The sequence below is a fragment of the Panulirus ornatus genome, chromosome 16 (genome assembly GCF_036320965.1).
Source record: "Panulirus ornatus isolate Po-2019 chromosome 16, ASM3632096v1, whole genome shotgun sequence".
Lineage (NCBI taxonomy): Eukaryota > Metazoa > Arthropoda > Malacostraca > Decapoda > Palinuridae > Panulirus > Panulirus ornatus.
This window is the reverse complement of record NC_092239.1, coordinates 9,596,154-9,611,992: the sequence shown is the minus strand read 5'-3', so window position 1 is coordinate 9,611,992 and position 15,839 is coordinate 9,596,154. Positions and strand designations below refer to the sequence as shown.

The following is a 15,839-nucleotide window of genomic DNA, read 5'->3' as shown; positions in this document are numbered from 1 at the left end:
GGATAGCATCCTTAAACTACCCCCAACAGCCATATGCGTCACAAAAGGCACCGTCCACTGACAGCAAGTTGAAAAAACAACTTTATGATCCAGTTTTCCTGGCTCTTGTAACTCTGTCCCCGCACGGATTCTTAAGTATTCTCTCTAGACACGGTATGTAGCAAGATTTTCCGTGACACAAGGTGCTCAACATACCAAAACAAAGTCATCCAAGCTCAGTGAAGATTAGAATAGGCTACGTGAATTAACACGATGAAAACGAGGGAGTAGGGAGCAGTGAAGAGTAAATTTCGAGTCGCTTGTATGGATTATCTAACTCTTGTTGTATTAAACTGATTTCGAGTGTAATGCGATCATTAAACAAGAATTTGTATCATACATGTTCAAAGGTTTATTATATCAAGAACAAGTGTGTGTGTGTGTGTGTGTGTGTGTGTGTGTGTGTTGGTTAACCACTCTCTCATATAGTGACGTTAGTGGCGATGAAGCAGGCGGCGGTGGAGGTGGCGGAGGCGTATTGAAACACCCACTGATAGGGTGATGTCTAGTCGCGCCACCTACACCTGCTGCGTCTGTTGCCATGCAAAGATGGTATCTTATGTGTAAGCTTTGATCACCTTTTCAATTTCTTGACGAATATTCTTTAACTATATCTATGTAAATCTTTCTTACGTCAACGACGTACAATACTTCAGCAAGATTCTTTTGCCCGACGTAAGCACAGAATAAGATGGTTAGATAAAATGGGGAAGAAAAAAATAGTTATACATCCAGTAGCAGCGGTCGTAACGTTAATATCATGATAAGAACAGCAATAAATGAAGGGCAAAAGCTACACAATAGGTGGTAGTGGCGGTGACAAACAGAAACAGATTACTGGAGACAACAGTGTATGGTGGTGGTGGCTCTGGTGGCAGCAGAACCCTATAACAAGAGACTGTGGCGTGCGATGGTGCTGGTAAAGGCAGCAGAAGTCAGTGCTGGATGGCAGCAGCAAGAGACGGTGCTGGTAAAGGCAGCAGAAATCTATGGTGGGAGGCAGCAGTGGGTGGTGGTAGTGTGGATGGCAGCAGAAACCCACGGTGCAAAGGCAATAGTGAGTGGTGGTAGTGGTGTGACCACCCAAAGGTTATGGTGGGAGGCAGCAGTGTGTATGGTGGTAGTGGAAATGGTGTGCTAGTCGAGGGAGGAGGATGTGGAAGGCTCAGTAGTGGTGGAGCAGTGGTGGCGGCAGGACGCAGGGCGCGGCGCTCCTTGGTCAGCCCGGCCCACCGTGTTGACATGTGACTCCCACGTCCCCTTGTAACAGCGCCGCGTTACCACACCTCCATCTGGTGTACAGTAGACTTTGCTTTTGAGAAACATGCATCCAGAACAGTCGGCAACGTAAGGCGAATTTATCTAAATACCACTTACGAGACTACCTACCCTCTATTAAGATTCAGTACAGATGGAGAACTGGCGACGACGCATGGAGCTATCGTAATTGGCTGCAAGTGAGCAAAATCTTCACCAAAAAGGTTAGTAATTTTCCAAATTTATTTTCGATGATAAAGTGGAGGGAAAACTTTATTTCAAGCTGATTGACTTTAAGCTATTGCAGGAGAACTTTGATTTTCTTATTTTTCTTTATTTACTTATGTGTGTGTATGTATTCCAGTGTTATGTTTTGACATCAAGATGCTATGAAGTGTATCGGTTGAATTTTCCCGTAGATACACATAATTTGGTTTGGTCTATTAGTCTGAAGTTCTGTGTTTGGGTTTAAACTAACAAGTTGATTTCTTCTGTGTGGATCTCATGCATAAGGCCCAACAATTATTTTTCATATAACAAAGTCATAATCTGTCTTATGTTAAAAGACTTTAAAAGCATTTCGAATTGTAATATCAATATCCGAAACTATCTGAAGATTTTCGGTACTGCTTGTAAGGTAAAAATAGAATATAATTAAAGCAAAACGAATGCAGATTCAGTTATTGCTCGTGATGTTGGACACCGCGAATATAGAAAACAGAAAAGTCAACCAGAGCGCCACACTGCAGCTGTAAGTCATTATACAGAGATCAAGAGAGAAGAATATATGAATCTGGAAGCGGGAAAAATTGCTGCTGTAAGTCCAGTTACAATAATATGACGAATCGCTTGCGTTCATTGCTCGAATTTCTGTAGAGCCTAAACACTCTTTCTTCTTCCTGGTAGGAAGCGGTGAAATAATGAAGCGTAGGACCAAATGTTGTGTAAGAGTACATATCAAGTATATTTCTCGGCAAACATTCAAACGCTTCGGCATTCGCTTTGCCCCCATCGTCAGTCACCTGCAAATATTGCACAAGGCTCACCAGAAGCCTAGCTAGATGCAATCTATATGTAAACACACACGGTCCAAGGTATGAAAGATTTTCATAAAGCAAAATGCAAATTCAGAACACAGATGAATGGCGGTTATAGGTTATCGATGTAAAAGGGAGTGACGTGACTATGAAATGAAATATAGTCAAAAGGAACCAAAATTCGAGCAAAAATGACATCCACTCCGGGCGAAAGCTTTCGGAACGGGCGAACGGTGTTTCTTTTTGAGAGTCACTCCCGGAGTGGCGGTCAGTTTTGCTTGTTTTGATTTCCTTTCAATTTCCCGTTATCCTTTCCCATGCTTCTTTAATTCCTTTTTACATTCACATCTTATAATGGTTATTTGATTGTGCTTTTTGTTCACTTTACACTTATTTTCTTAAATGTAACTGGCTATTATTCTTAAATTTGAAGTATGTTTACGCTGTCCTGAGAAGTATTACTTGCATGGGTTATTACGAAACGGTGACGGAGATGCAGAAAACCAGCACCGCGTCGTTTGTTAACTACGTCTCCTATCCCCTCACCTGGAGCAGGTCGCTCTCTTTGGCTCATTCCCACGTGAGTTGCTGGCATCCAGTCCACACACTCACACCCTCTTCATCCCAAACACAGCGCTTGGCAACATGTACTTCACTCCAACCCTTTGCTTCCCGCTCCAATTTTCATCATTTTTGTAAAATTGAAAAAGACTACATTTTTCATGGAGATTCTCCATTAAATCAGTTTGAAGCCACTGGTCGAGGAGGACTGGCTGTGTCCCAGGGTCACCTTGATCCGATATCAAGCAACTGGAACTTACTCCTCTCTTTCGGAAGCAGTGTCTAAACCTGGCTCTGTCTTCATACTCTGATGCAACATTGATAATCTCACATATAAACTATCGCATGAAGAACCTTCTTCCTTTCCGTATCTAAATCTCTTTGAAACCCAAATGTCTAAGGCTGCATCCCTTCTATGCAATCAAATCTTCATCATAAATCTCTACCGTTGTTTCCGCCCCAAGGTTGGTATTTGTTCTTAATGTGATACAAAAGCTCCCACTGCTCGCCTTCCTCGTTGATCCAGTACTTTAACTCTGATGCCAACACATTCATCTCGTCATCATTTTACCTCTAAACTTTTTCATTATAAATCCACTATGTCTACTCCCTTAGGGTCTTCTAACCTCAATGTTATTGAAATCTCATAGATTGAGCACTCTCACCTTTTATAACTCCTTCGAAACGCCATCGTTAGCAATATGAGAGATCATCCGTCATATCAAATCGGCTTGTTTACTGATTTTCCCCGAGTTGGGTATTGCTTCGCCGATCGGAACGCCTCACGTCGAGCTGAACGCATAGCGGAGGTTATTCGAGATGGAATGGAATCCTGTATCCTATTATCTGTCAAACCTCTTTCCCCTAAATCATAGTTTGACCACTTGTGCTCTGATATTTCTGCATCTAATCCTCCTCCTCCCTCATCTCCTCTTACAGAACTTTCTCTTTCTATATTTTCCTTGCATCAAGTCTTCCAGGTATTCTTCCATTTCCAGGTGGATAAGGCAAATGGACAAGCTGTTATATTCCTAAGGGTTTTATCCTACTGACCACACTTTCTGTCTTTTCTCTAAACATGACCTCTTCTACTTGTAACTCTCTTCATACTTATGATCCCACTTTACACAATTGAGCTCACTTTCCTCCCTTTTCTTTCTCGCTCTTAGTCTCCTTCTCGTACTGAACATATTTCCTCTCTCAATTCGGACCTGCGTAAAGTCTCAAGAGTAGCAATATCTCCTTGTAGCTCTATATACACTGCTTTCCCACTGTACAATGACAGAACACGTAAAATCAACCTCTAAAAACAAGCTGCATCATTTTCATATTGATAAGGGTCTTATTTGTCCTAGTATGGAGTACTGACCCGAGGCACGTGTATGACTATCGTTTCACACAGTTTCTGTGTGGAGATCGGCTACTCGAGGATTGTCCGTTATGTTACCTCCTCCTTCCTTCGAACAGATAAGCTGTAAATTTTTTCTTCGTCTTCTTGTCTTTCCTTAACCCTCTAATCTTTTTACTTGCTAGAGTCAGGTTTACAAACACCTACGAAACCCTGTTTTATTTCTATATTTTTTCTTTCACTCAATTCTTTTACCCAAGATGGCCATGTCTTATCCGCACCAAGTCATTCTATAATATATATATATATATATATATATATATATATATATATATATATATATATATATATATATATATATATAATACTGTATGATATTTCCTATCCCAATTCTCTCTCTCACTCGCTGGTCTCTGTTCTCCCATGAAATGGTTTTAGGTGATATACTGAACACCTGAAAGAAACTCAGCACCTTAATTCTCACCCAGACACCTTACAACAGAGGGAGATTACTTTGTGTATCCTGGAGATCAAGCCTTCAAAAGAAACCAGAGGATCATAAGAGATACTGTGGTTAATCCTCATCTAGAAAATCGTGTATCACTTGTTAGGGGGGGATTAGCAAGAACAGGAGAGGAAGAGGAGGAGGAGGAGGAGGAGGAGTTCCACTAACGATGGGGTGTGTGGGGAAGAATGGACGACAGGGGAGGAAATGTTCGTCTGCGCTGCAACAGGGTCCTGCAGGAGTGGAATAACGAAGAGGGAGTCTAGGGTAAATACGACACTTGGATGATAGACTGAATTTCATCAGGGATCCGCCCGTGGGCATAAGCGGCAGGATAAAGAAGAGGGTGATATTGGGGCGGGGGATCTGAAGAGGGTGGGGAGAGAGAGAGAGAGAGAGAGAGAGAGAGAGAGAGAGAGAGAGAGAGAGAGAGAGAGAGAGAGAGAGAGGATCGAAGTAAGAATCTGGGTCATTCATAAGACGTCTGGCCTTAGATTGGATTTCGGCCAGGGTGAACCAAGTAAAATTGGAATGCAGCTTCTCAAGGGTGGAATTATTATTATTCATCATTACGAGGACGTACAGTCACGATCAAAAAATTCCCTTACATCCCCTGTGGGGGGATTTCGTGACTGGAAAGAGTCTACCACCTGCTCGAACGTGGCTACCATCTAATGTGGAATCCAGACTACAAGAACCAAGCTTTCTTATCTGACAATAAATGGAATTCATTCGCTTGAGCGGCGACTCTAAACTGAGACACAGATAACTTAGATGTATGAGCGAGTTAGTCAGATCCATATTGTGATCGAGTAGATAATGAAATTTCTCCGGAGTGTTATCGTACCGTGACTCAAATGATGAATAGCATTTTCATGACACTTGCAAATAAGCATGTGTGATACCCGGTAATAAGGCTATATATATACGGGCAACACTACTTTTGTGCAATTGATTTCCTCCATGAAGTTAAAGAGTTGATGTTTATTTTCCAAAGTATAATAGGGAACCTTAAAAGCCTCCAGCGTTACTGTTAGTTAGCTCCTAACTTCGGGTAGCCATTAGTGCACAAGATGTATCAAGAAGCAAAGATTCACACAGAGAATTCAATACACCATTGATATCCAAGCCTATATATTTTCCACCGAGTATCTACGTAAATCTTTTCAAGTGCCGAGACTCAGAAATATTCAAATGACAACGTTGTTTTCGCGTTACTCCATAACTCACCAGCAGGCGCCTACTAAGTCAGCTCAAACACACGTCTGTTAGAACGAAGCTTTCTTCAATCAGGAAAATACGTGTCAGCCGTATTAAGGTCTGGGTGTTGAAGTCCAGCTTTGACTTCCTAGTTATCCAAATAACTTTGTTTCTTCACCTCTGGGTCACTAATGCATGTGTTGATGTGGACGCGGAAATGAACCAAAAGGTATGACGAGGATGATGACATCTTCTTCGAATGATTATGCCTAAAACTAATCCTACTGAGATATTGGTCCTGCTGGTTCCCTTTATTGAAAGTGCACCTGGTGGGTAGGACGGTCGGGGCGTTCCCAGTGGCAGCAGCGCGACTTGGGAGGGACAACCGTGTTTAGAGAGAGAGAGAGAGAGAGAGAGAGAGAGAGAGAGAGAGAGAGAGAGAGAGAGAGCCGCGTTGTAGGACCTTCACTAATAGATCTGGAATGATGTGAGGCGTCCGCCCGCGCACAGTGTACGACGCTTTGATGACGAATCGCATCGGATCCTGTGCCAAACTATCTTTCTATCTGACAGACACGAAAATTACATTGTGTTGTGATTTCTTTACACACTTTATATGAGGTCATGGCCGAGATATGATTGTGGGAAGACCAATCTCTTTCCAAATTTACCAAAATGACTGAAATTCTAATACACTTTTGTCCCCTATTTTTTTCTCTCTCACATCTGAAGGTGTGGATATAAGGAGCTAGAATCGACAGAAGAATATACTGACGAGGGAATGATGAACAGATTTCTTTTTTTTATTCAAATGCTCAAGTACTTTTTCAAAAGGAAAGAGATAATGATCGAATGCTATGGTATGAGGGTAACGAGGTCTTCAGGGAAGTCCTAATGAGCCTATGGTTATGCGAGTAACTCGTACATGTCTGAGGGTTTATCGTTGTCTCTCTGAAGCTTTGGAAGTAGAGAGGTCCAGTGGCAGAGTGAGGCATCTACTCCGTTGTAATGTCTCAGTCAGGATATACATAGCGACGGAAGTTCTCATTAATCCGTTTCGTCTTCCTTTAAAGAGAATTCTATTTACCGGTAATGAAGAACATCAAAGAGAAATGAAGACGAAGATTTGAAATTACAGGATCAACGCTTGAAGACAATTTGTTGTTTTTATGAATTCATGTTGTTTTCAAGAGGATTGAATCCAATGGTGTTCTTTATGATTACCTAAACGTAATGCTTACAAATGGACATTAGAATCTCAATGAAGAAATACTAGAGGAGGATCAGCTTCTAGACAAAAATAATAAAAACCCTGAAAAGAGGGGGATGTTGAGACTACTTTTGTTGTGATAACAACAAGATAGGAAAGAACGTTCGGTAAAAACATCTGAGAGATCATCAGAGATAAAGATATTATCCTTAACTGTGAAGTTTCAGGCCTCTTGAATAGACCACTGGCCCCAGAAACGACGAGAAGGTCACTTTTGGACTTTGGTTCCGCGAAAGCCATACTGGTGGTCTGAACGAAGGGAATGGGATTCTAAGTGTTTGAGAAAGTGAGAGTCAAGGAGAGGAGTTTCAGATGGTATAATTGTGAGCTTTTTCTTTTACTTTTACTTTCTTATTTTTGCCAATTTGATTTTACTTCGATTGGGAAAAAACAATTTTCTCTTCATTTTTTTCTTTTTGAGAGGTCACAGCTGTGATGACTCTAAGATGAGACTATGATTGTAGATCGCCTAGATATATTCATAGATGGAAAGACTCAAATGGGAAAGGGATTGAAACCTCTAATTCTATCTTGGCATAAAGGATCTATATTCGATACTATGATGCATTCATCGCTGAATATGGTAAAGGAAAAAAAAACATTTGGTTAAAGAAAAAGGTTGAGCCCGGATATAACCAGTATAGAACCCTGAAGCTTCTTTGGGTAGAGGTTTAATGTACCTGAGTGTCCCAAGGACGCAATATTGTTAAAACGCCCAAGTTACCTAGCGAGCAATTTCGAGAGCTGGTAACTTTCTATCAAAAAGTTACTCAATCTTCTGGGGTACAAACGTATCTGTGCCAACAGGAAAATATAACTAACACACACAATATATATATATATATATATATATATATATATATATATATATATATATATATATATATATATATATATATATCATATTTTCGCCATCTCCGCCGTTAGCGAGGTAGCGTCAAGAACAGAGGACCGAGCCTAAGAGGAAAATTCCTCACTTGGTCCCCTTCTCTGTTCCTTATTCTGGAGAAGTAAAAACTGAAGGGGAGGAATTTCAAGCCTTCCACTCCCACCCCTTTTAGTCGCCTTTTACGACACGCAGGGAATATGTGTCATGAAAAATTATGTGAGTTTAGTATTTCTTAACTTAAGATATGCTCACTCTGGAAGGTAGGACTGATAACACACAAGTATAACACGCTTCAAGCTACCTGTCAAATTATTGAGTCGTTTGTGGCTGCAGTTTGTTAAAGAGTAAAGTTGTCCACCTCAGTGTTTGTAACCTAGCCTTAAGATATTGAGCCCATGTTCTTCAATAAGTCTTGAGCTTAATCTTTGATTTTACTGTGTATGTCACTGAAACAGGTTTGTTCAGAACTGTACATGCTACCGAACACTTCCTGTGAAGGTATCTGCAGCAAAAGTTCTACAGGTCCACAAATGTGCCAAGTCGGCCTGAATGAATGTTGAACAGAGAATGCTCGCCTTACAAAGGTATCGGAAGCGGGTTGCAGCTCAATGAACTCAATCCGATACATTTCATGTGAATCTTTCGGTGACACATCCAATAGATTCTGAAACATTTCTATTTCCTCACCGTGTTTATGGCAGTTACTCGAAGCTTTTCTTGAAATTCCTCTGCCGGGGGTACAGCACTTCATTGTACAAATACCTTTACAGAGAGGGAGAACTGTGAATCCATGCTATTGTCGGGTGTGTGTTCTTTCAAGCAAGAGAAATGTGAAGAATCATCTTTACTGACTTGCTCCAGAGAAGTATTTATCTTTCCCTCTGAAACGTTTTCACCTCGGCAAATATGTCACACGCCAGTTGTCCTCTATTGTGTAACCTTAAGGCGTCAATTGATCAAGTCTTCTCTGACATCATTCATAAAAGCCATATCCCAGATCCTCACAGGCTTACAAAAAATGCATCTTGATCTCTATCTTTCTCAGCGATAAAAAAGATAAATCAATCTCTTGTCAAGGTGCAAATCTTATTGTTTGAGGATAAACCTGGTCTCTGCTGAACTCCCAGATTTCAGCCTGGTACAACACATGACCATAATCTGCATTTACCAAAGGCTGGAAATGATGGATCTAGCTGTGATTCCAGGCCTGATAGAACACAAGCCTGACATTACTACGTACATTCAACACATCATCCCACTGGAGAATCCTTCTGCACAAAGCTTACCTGGTGGAAGATGCAGTGATAATCCTTGGTAATGTGTTGCATTTGATTTGAATATACTTCCATCAATTCTGGCGACTACGCTTGTCTCACTTCCCACCGTGTTTCGCGCGCCGTCCGCTGTCACTTGATGCCTAGCCAGTGTAAGCATTTTCTTTTTCTTTTTTTTTTCACGCACCTTCACTACGAAAATTTCCTCAGCTATAGATTTATCTTTTTTTTACTCCCTTTTCAAGCCTTGTGTGAGGCACGTATTACCAAGAAAATAGTTATCTAACTCTACTGCTTACATGGTACGCCTGAAGGCTTTCGTTGTGATGAGTGGACTAAACTGTATAATGGAACATTTAATGTAGACAACACAGAGATATTCAAAATGTCATGTGATAACAGAGAGGCTCAAAGTATGGCCCAGGTCCTGGGAGTGTAACACAGCCTCCACGAACAGTACAAACAGGTAATTACAACAGCACAGATAGGTAATTACACATAGCCGTGCACAGACGGGGCAAAACGAATGTTAAAGAGTCTCTTCGTAACAAACAAATAAGAACCACAAATAGTGATCACTTTGTGGAAAATTCATTAACGTTAGATGAAAATGCAGGGGCTCTGCCAGTGTAAAGCTCCCTTCCCATATGCATAAAAAGGTAATAGCACAAATCAGGCACAAGGGGGAAGAAAAACATGCCATAAAAATCCCTCCCTCCTCCACCCCAACGATTTACCCTACCTTTTTCCCCCTGCTTCACTACTCCCCACCACAAACAAGGAAACCTCCCCAGCCAATAGTATATATATATTCCTGTGTCCACGGGGAAATGAAACACTAACCGGTTAGTTCCCGAGTGCACTTTCGTGTAATGATCACATCATCAGGGGAGGTACAAGAAAGAAATATAACTGTCTGTTGATATACAAGGAAGAGACGTAGCTAGGACGCCATTTGGTTGTTTTTTGTTCAAGAAATACGAGCCAGCATGAACTTGGAAAGTAAAACCTTCAAGACGTAAAAGATGGTGTACCAACATGTGTTGCTGTCGCACTCGTCCGTATTTAATACTCACAAGGCTATTTTTCTTTTTTCTCTCTGCGTATGCCATTTTTCTTACAACTTTGTTCCTTCTCCCAGGAGGGGAAGAAGATAACAAGAATACTAAAGATTAGTTTTATTACGTAATTCACTGACACACCCCCCCGGCACAACGAAGGTAAAGGGAGGTTTCACAGAAAAGATTTGAAATTAGATAACAATAGAGAAGACTGTGGTTAAACTTCCCAGGGAGTTTTCCACTACCGTCTCCCTTCTGTGCAGACATAAAGGGATCCTCCAAAAGTTGTATATACAGAAGGGCGGTTCATGCTGTGGAACCGCATTAAAATACATGTCACATTCCATTAGCATATTTTGGAGGGTGCTGAAAATTACGCGACGGAAAAGTATTTCAGAATTCGGACTAATTTGCAAGGGAATATTGTTCTCAAAGTGGATGTTGAATGTCCATATGCAACACTATGATGTGGACGCACACATTGCAGTTTCTCCTCAGTGACTTCTCAAATGCACTTCAGACTCGGGAATACGAATCCCATAAATCTGTTCTCTCTCTCTCATTCTACAAGTCAATTTAGCCTCAGTCAGTCAAGCGAAGGCGAACGGTACCTCAGTCTTTCAAACAAAGTCGAGAGGACAGACTCTGTATTTATATACCAGTCATACGACCATACAACCTACGTTGAACGCAAGGAGGGAGGAGGAGGAGGAACACAGTCGCCGTTGCTGGAAGCGGTGGAGACAAGAGGGAGACGCCCTGAGGTGGAAAATTACTAACGAGGAGCTCTTCCCGGGAAGTGGTCCGTGAACCTTTGTGTCTTCCACCATTTTCGAAAAATCTGGGAGTTTATAGATTTCGGAGCACGATTGGATATGCAAGTCTTCCCCGCTCCAGCTATTCGGGAACACAAGAGAGCGACCAATATGGGGCTCCGGAGACAAACATGGCAGGCGGGCTGGCTGACCTCGCCGTGAGTATATGTCACATTTTGCAAAAGATGTCTAAAAAGACCCATGATAAAGACGAGGAAAAGGGAGACTCTAATTACTGTACAGGTTTCATTAGATCTACGGATATGTCGACAGATCTTACTGACCCTCAGGGAGGACAGACAGAAATAAAGAGTAATTTCAGAGGAAGGACGTAGTTCTGACGCATTCACGGGCCGCTCAAGAGTCGAGCACAAAAGATCGAATCCTAGTTGTGGCTGTAAGACCACAGTCAACCTAGCTGTGCATCCACTCCTGTGGGTTGGTCGATAAATTGGGGTACCTGGCTCAGGTTACTGTGTGTGTGTGTGTGTGTGTACAGCGCTAATGAGATGGCCTTGGCTAAGGCCCCAGTTGCCCGTGCCATCTCAGTTAACATAAAAAAAAAGGTTTTATTTCTACGTAAACGAGAAGGATGGAGGTTGTGTAATACATCCACCTCATGCCACGGACCCAGCCGTAGCAGTTCCTCCTCCTCTGGGTAACAAGTGTGGACACAACACGGGCTCCACTACCCATCATCAGTCTTGGTCCTGCTTCCTTTGTCCAGCATGTCATCGGCCCGTCCCTAGTGACTGGCCCAAGCAGCAGCCGCCAGACTGGGTCAGCTCGTGGAAGGGAATTTAACTTACATTTCGCACGCACGGGAGAAATGGTTTGGGCTGGTGGGGGATGAAGGTGGTTCGTGTCAACTGAAGCTTTTGAATCTCAGCTTCTGAAGGGAAGGGGCTGTGTGGAGGCTGTGGGGCTCGGGGTTTAAGGTGGGGTTTCCTGAGTTTCGCTCCTTTATAATCGGAAATTGTACTACACAAACTGTACAGTAGGACGATCGAATTCTTACACGTCAATGAGGATGAAATGAAATCATGGATGTCAAGGAATGCAGTGGATTTCTTGTTCCACGGTGAGAATGTTATTGGCTAACAGCACACACACACACACACACACACACACACACACATATATATATATATATATATATATATATATATATATATATATATATATATATTTTTTATACTATTCGCTATTTCCCGCGATAGCGAGGTAGCGTTAAGAACAGAGGACTGGGCCTTTGAGGGAATATCCTCACCTGGCCCTCTTCTCTGTTCCTTCTTTTGGAAAATTAAAAAAAAAAAAAAAAAAGTTATTAATCTTCTTTCATTTGTTCTCTAATTTTCTCAGCGTTATTCTACCATTAGGTGGGTTAATGAGATGGCCTTGAATAGAGCTTTCGCTCCTCATTATCTCTATTACTAAACAGCCCCAGGACCTCCCACCCAGGGGCTCTTGCAGCTTCAAGGCTGCGCTACATTCAGCAGCAAGAGATGATAGACTCCATTGACACAGCCTTACCATGGGTGACATCTTATTCCCGGTGTAACTACCAGCAGACGGAGTGTTGTAACACCCTCTTATGTGTACACACACACACACACACACACACACACACACACACACACAACCCTACCTAAGCCAGGTCTGTGTGTGTGTGTGTGTGTGTGTGTGTGTGTGTGTGTGTGTGTGTGTGTGTGTAAAGTGATAATGGAGCTAGTTTTCAAATTGTGTATATCAAAGTTGAAAAATGACGAGAATAAAGCAGCAGAGTAAATGTAATATCAGGATATACATAAAATACTGTTCATCACACTAGTATATCTATGCGAGATTATCTCTTACAACTGATTTGTGAAGGTGATCTGCGAAGGGGATATAGAATACGCGTGTGTGAATTGCATTTTAGATTTGATATTGGACGCATGTCACTTCTTTCATCTGTCATCAACTATAGAATACTTTCAGACACTGATCCCATTTTAAGTCTGATGTGTAAAACTCGGAACGCCAAAAGTAGCAGGGGAATACGATTCTTATTTCATTCTCAACAAATGCATTTCTATTTTACCTTCGCCAACTCATCGACACACGCACCTTCACTTCATCTTCAGCAAACGCATCTTCGCCTCACGCATTTCTATTTCACCCTCGCCAAACGCATCTTCGCTTTTCCCTCGACACACGCACCTTCACTTCATCTTCAGCAAACGCATCTTCGCCTCATCCTCGTTGAATGCATCTCCGCTTTACCTTTGACAAACTCATTTTCATTACACCCTCGTTAAACCTGAATTATCTTCCAACACTCGACACACACACACACACATCTTTACTACACCCTCGGGATCGCTGGTCTCCAACCTGACGCTTACTAGTTAGGTCAAAGTCCAGGATTAGGGTGCGGATTGTTGGCAAGAAAAATTACAAAAAAATATAATGAAAAAAATAAGTGAACAAAAGCAATATGATCATCTTACGAGGAGGGAGGGAGGGGGGAGGGGAAAAAAAAAGAGAGACTCGGTCGTAAAAAGCATCTTTAAGTCTGACTTTTTCAAAGGGCTTTTAATCTCATATGTAAATTACCTACAGATTTCATAAAGTTTCCTAAAAGAAGAAAGGACAGAGTTAGCAGGAAGTTAAGTAACACCAGCAAGTCAACCATATCAACCCTATTTTTTCTTAATGTTGAAGGCTCCAGCCACGGACGAAAGTCCACATCAAGGCTGGGCCTTAACTGAAGTATGGAATGAATTTTGAAACGGAGAAAGAAAAGGCGAGGGAAAGTATTTACGAATATTTGAGAAAGTGAAAAACCTGACTCTTGAAATGTGCCAGGTTATAGTTATTAGGAAAGACCATTGAGAGGGTAAGAGTTCTAAAGCTCGACGTGCAGGGAAAGAAGTAGGTATCAAAACGGCCCACCCTTGAGTTGCTGATGGCCACACAATAAAAATGTTTCTTTCTTACGCACCCTTATTAAGGCTTAAGAAAGAATAGGTTTACAAACTGACGTACAAAAGAAGATATTGTTTTCTTTTAGTTTAGTGAGTAGAGTGCTTATGTTAGAATACATTTTATTTTGTGTGCGGATATATATATGTGTGTGTGTGTGTGTGTGTGTGTGTGTGTGTGTGTGTGTTTAATACTTCGTAGTTTCCCACGTCAGCGCCAAGAACAGACGAAGAAAAAGACCTCGTTCTTGTATACTATTTAAGTACAATTCGCCTGAACCTACTCTACTGTCATACAACTTTTTAAATCAATGTAAGCTGTCCAACATTTTTTGATTCCTCATTCATCTCATTCCATTCATCCATCACCTTTACGTTGTAAAAGTACTTATTTAAATTCTTTTTTAAAGAAGTTTCTTGTTTGATTTTACGTTATGTAGTTATTGGTGTTTTTTTTCTTACCATGCATCTTTCGAAGAGCTGTTCCCCGTCTTTGTCATCAATCTGGTCTAGAAACTTTAAGGATAGCAGGATGGCCACAGAACAGCTACACTCACTGTACCACTTTCAGTTAGGCTTTGGCACAGCCTCGATGAAGACCTTCTGTTGTCACTGAGGCCCTACCTACGACAAGAAAAGTCCACAGATGTACTCGTTCGCCCACATACATCACGCATCCATAACTACACACAAATACAAGGGTATACACAGACACACACACACACACGCACACACACACACACACACACACACACACACACACACGAGTGCAACATCCACTTCTTAAAACACATCCTTTCTTGTTCAGTAACTCATCCTTAGATACATTGTTTACCTCATATTTATCGTCTAATGCAAGACGAAGAGCGGCTGCATTATAGGAGAAATATATTATCCGTTAAAGAAGTAATTATCAAGCTCCTGAGAAGGATATAATTCACGAAACCTGCTCATTAAAATTCATAGAGAGTTATGAATTTAATTAACCTTAATAGATGGCTGGGGTGACTTTATCGCCCCCTGGTTGCTTTAAGAACACAATTACAGATATTTGCTGGTCTCGTATCTTATGGTCTTTATGCATATCTAGGAAATGATACAATCTGGATATTGTAAATAACTGCTAATGGAGATGACAATGAGGTACCGATGTTGGTGTGTGCGGGAGGTGATGGTGGTGGTGGGGTCTGATTGTGATGGTGGTAGATGATGATTCTTGTGGTATCGGCTGAAGGGGTTTTGAGGTGCTAATAGACGATGATTCTCGTGGTATCGGATGATGGGGTTGTGAGGTGCTAATAGACGATGATTCTCGTGGTATCGGATGATGGGGTTGTGAGGAACTGGTAGACGATGATTCTTGTGGTATCGGATGATGGGGTTATGAGGTGCTAGTAGACGATGATCCTCGTGGTATCGGATGATGGGGTTGTGAGGAACTGGTAGACGATGATCCTCGTGGTATTGGACGACAATAGGTATTGGTGATGGTGGTGTTGGTCATGTGGTATGTAGTGAAGACGCTGGTAGCTGAAGATGGTAGAGTTACTGATGCTGGTGCCTGCTGATGGAGTCTATTGATGGCCTTAATTGGCTATGTACAGTAGTTACTGATAA

The 15,839-nt window shown here is 41.7% G+C and overlaps 1 protein-coding gene across 1 annotated transcript in view; it reads left to right on the top strand.

The window, feature by feature from the left end:
* The first annotated feature begins 1,202 nt into the window (after positions 1-1,202).
* Positions 1,203-15,839, top strand: part of LOC139754126 (dipeptidase 1-like) — a 206,172-nt gene continuing 191,535 nt past the window's right edge. The window contains exon 1 of the mRNA XM_071671241.1: positions 1,203-1,520. The gene's annotated coding sequence lies outside the window, so the exon portion shown is untranslated. The remainder of the gene's footprint in view (positions 1,521-15,839) is intronic.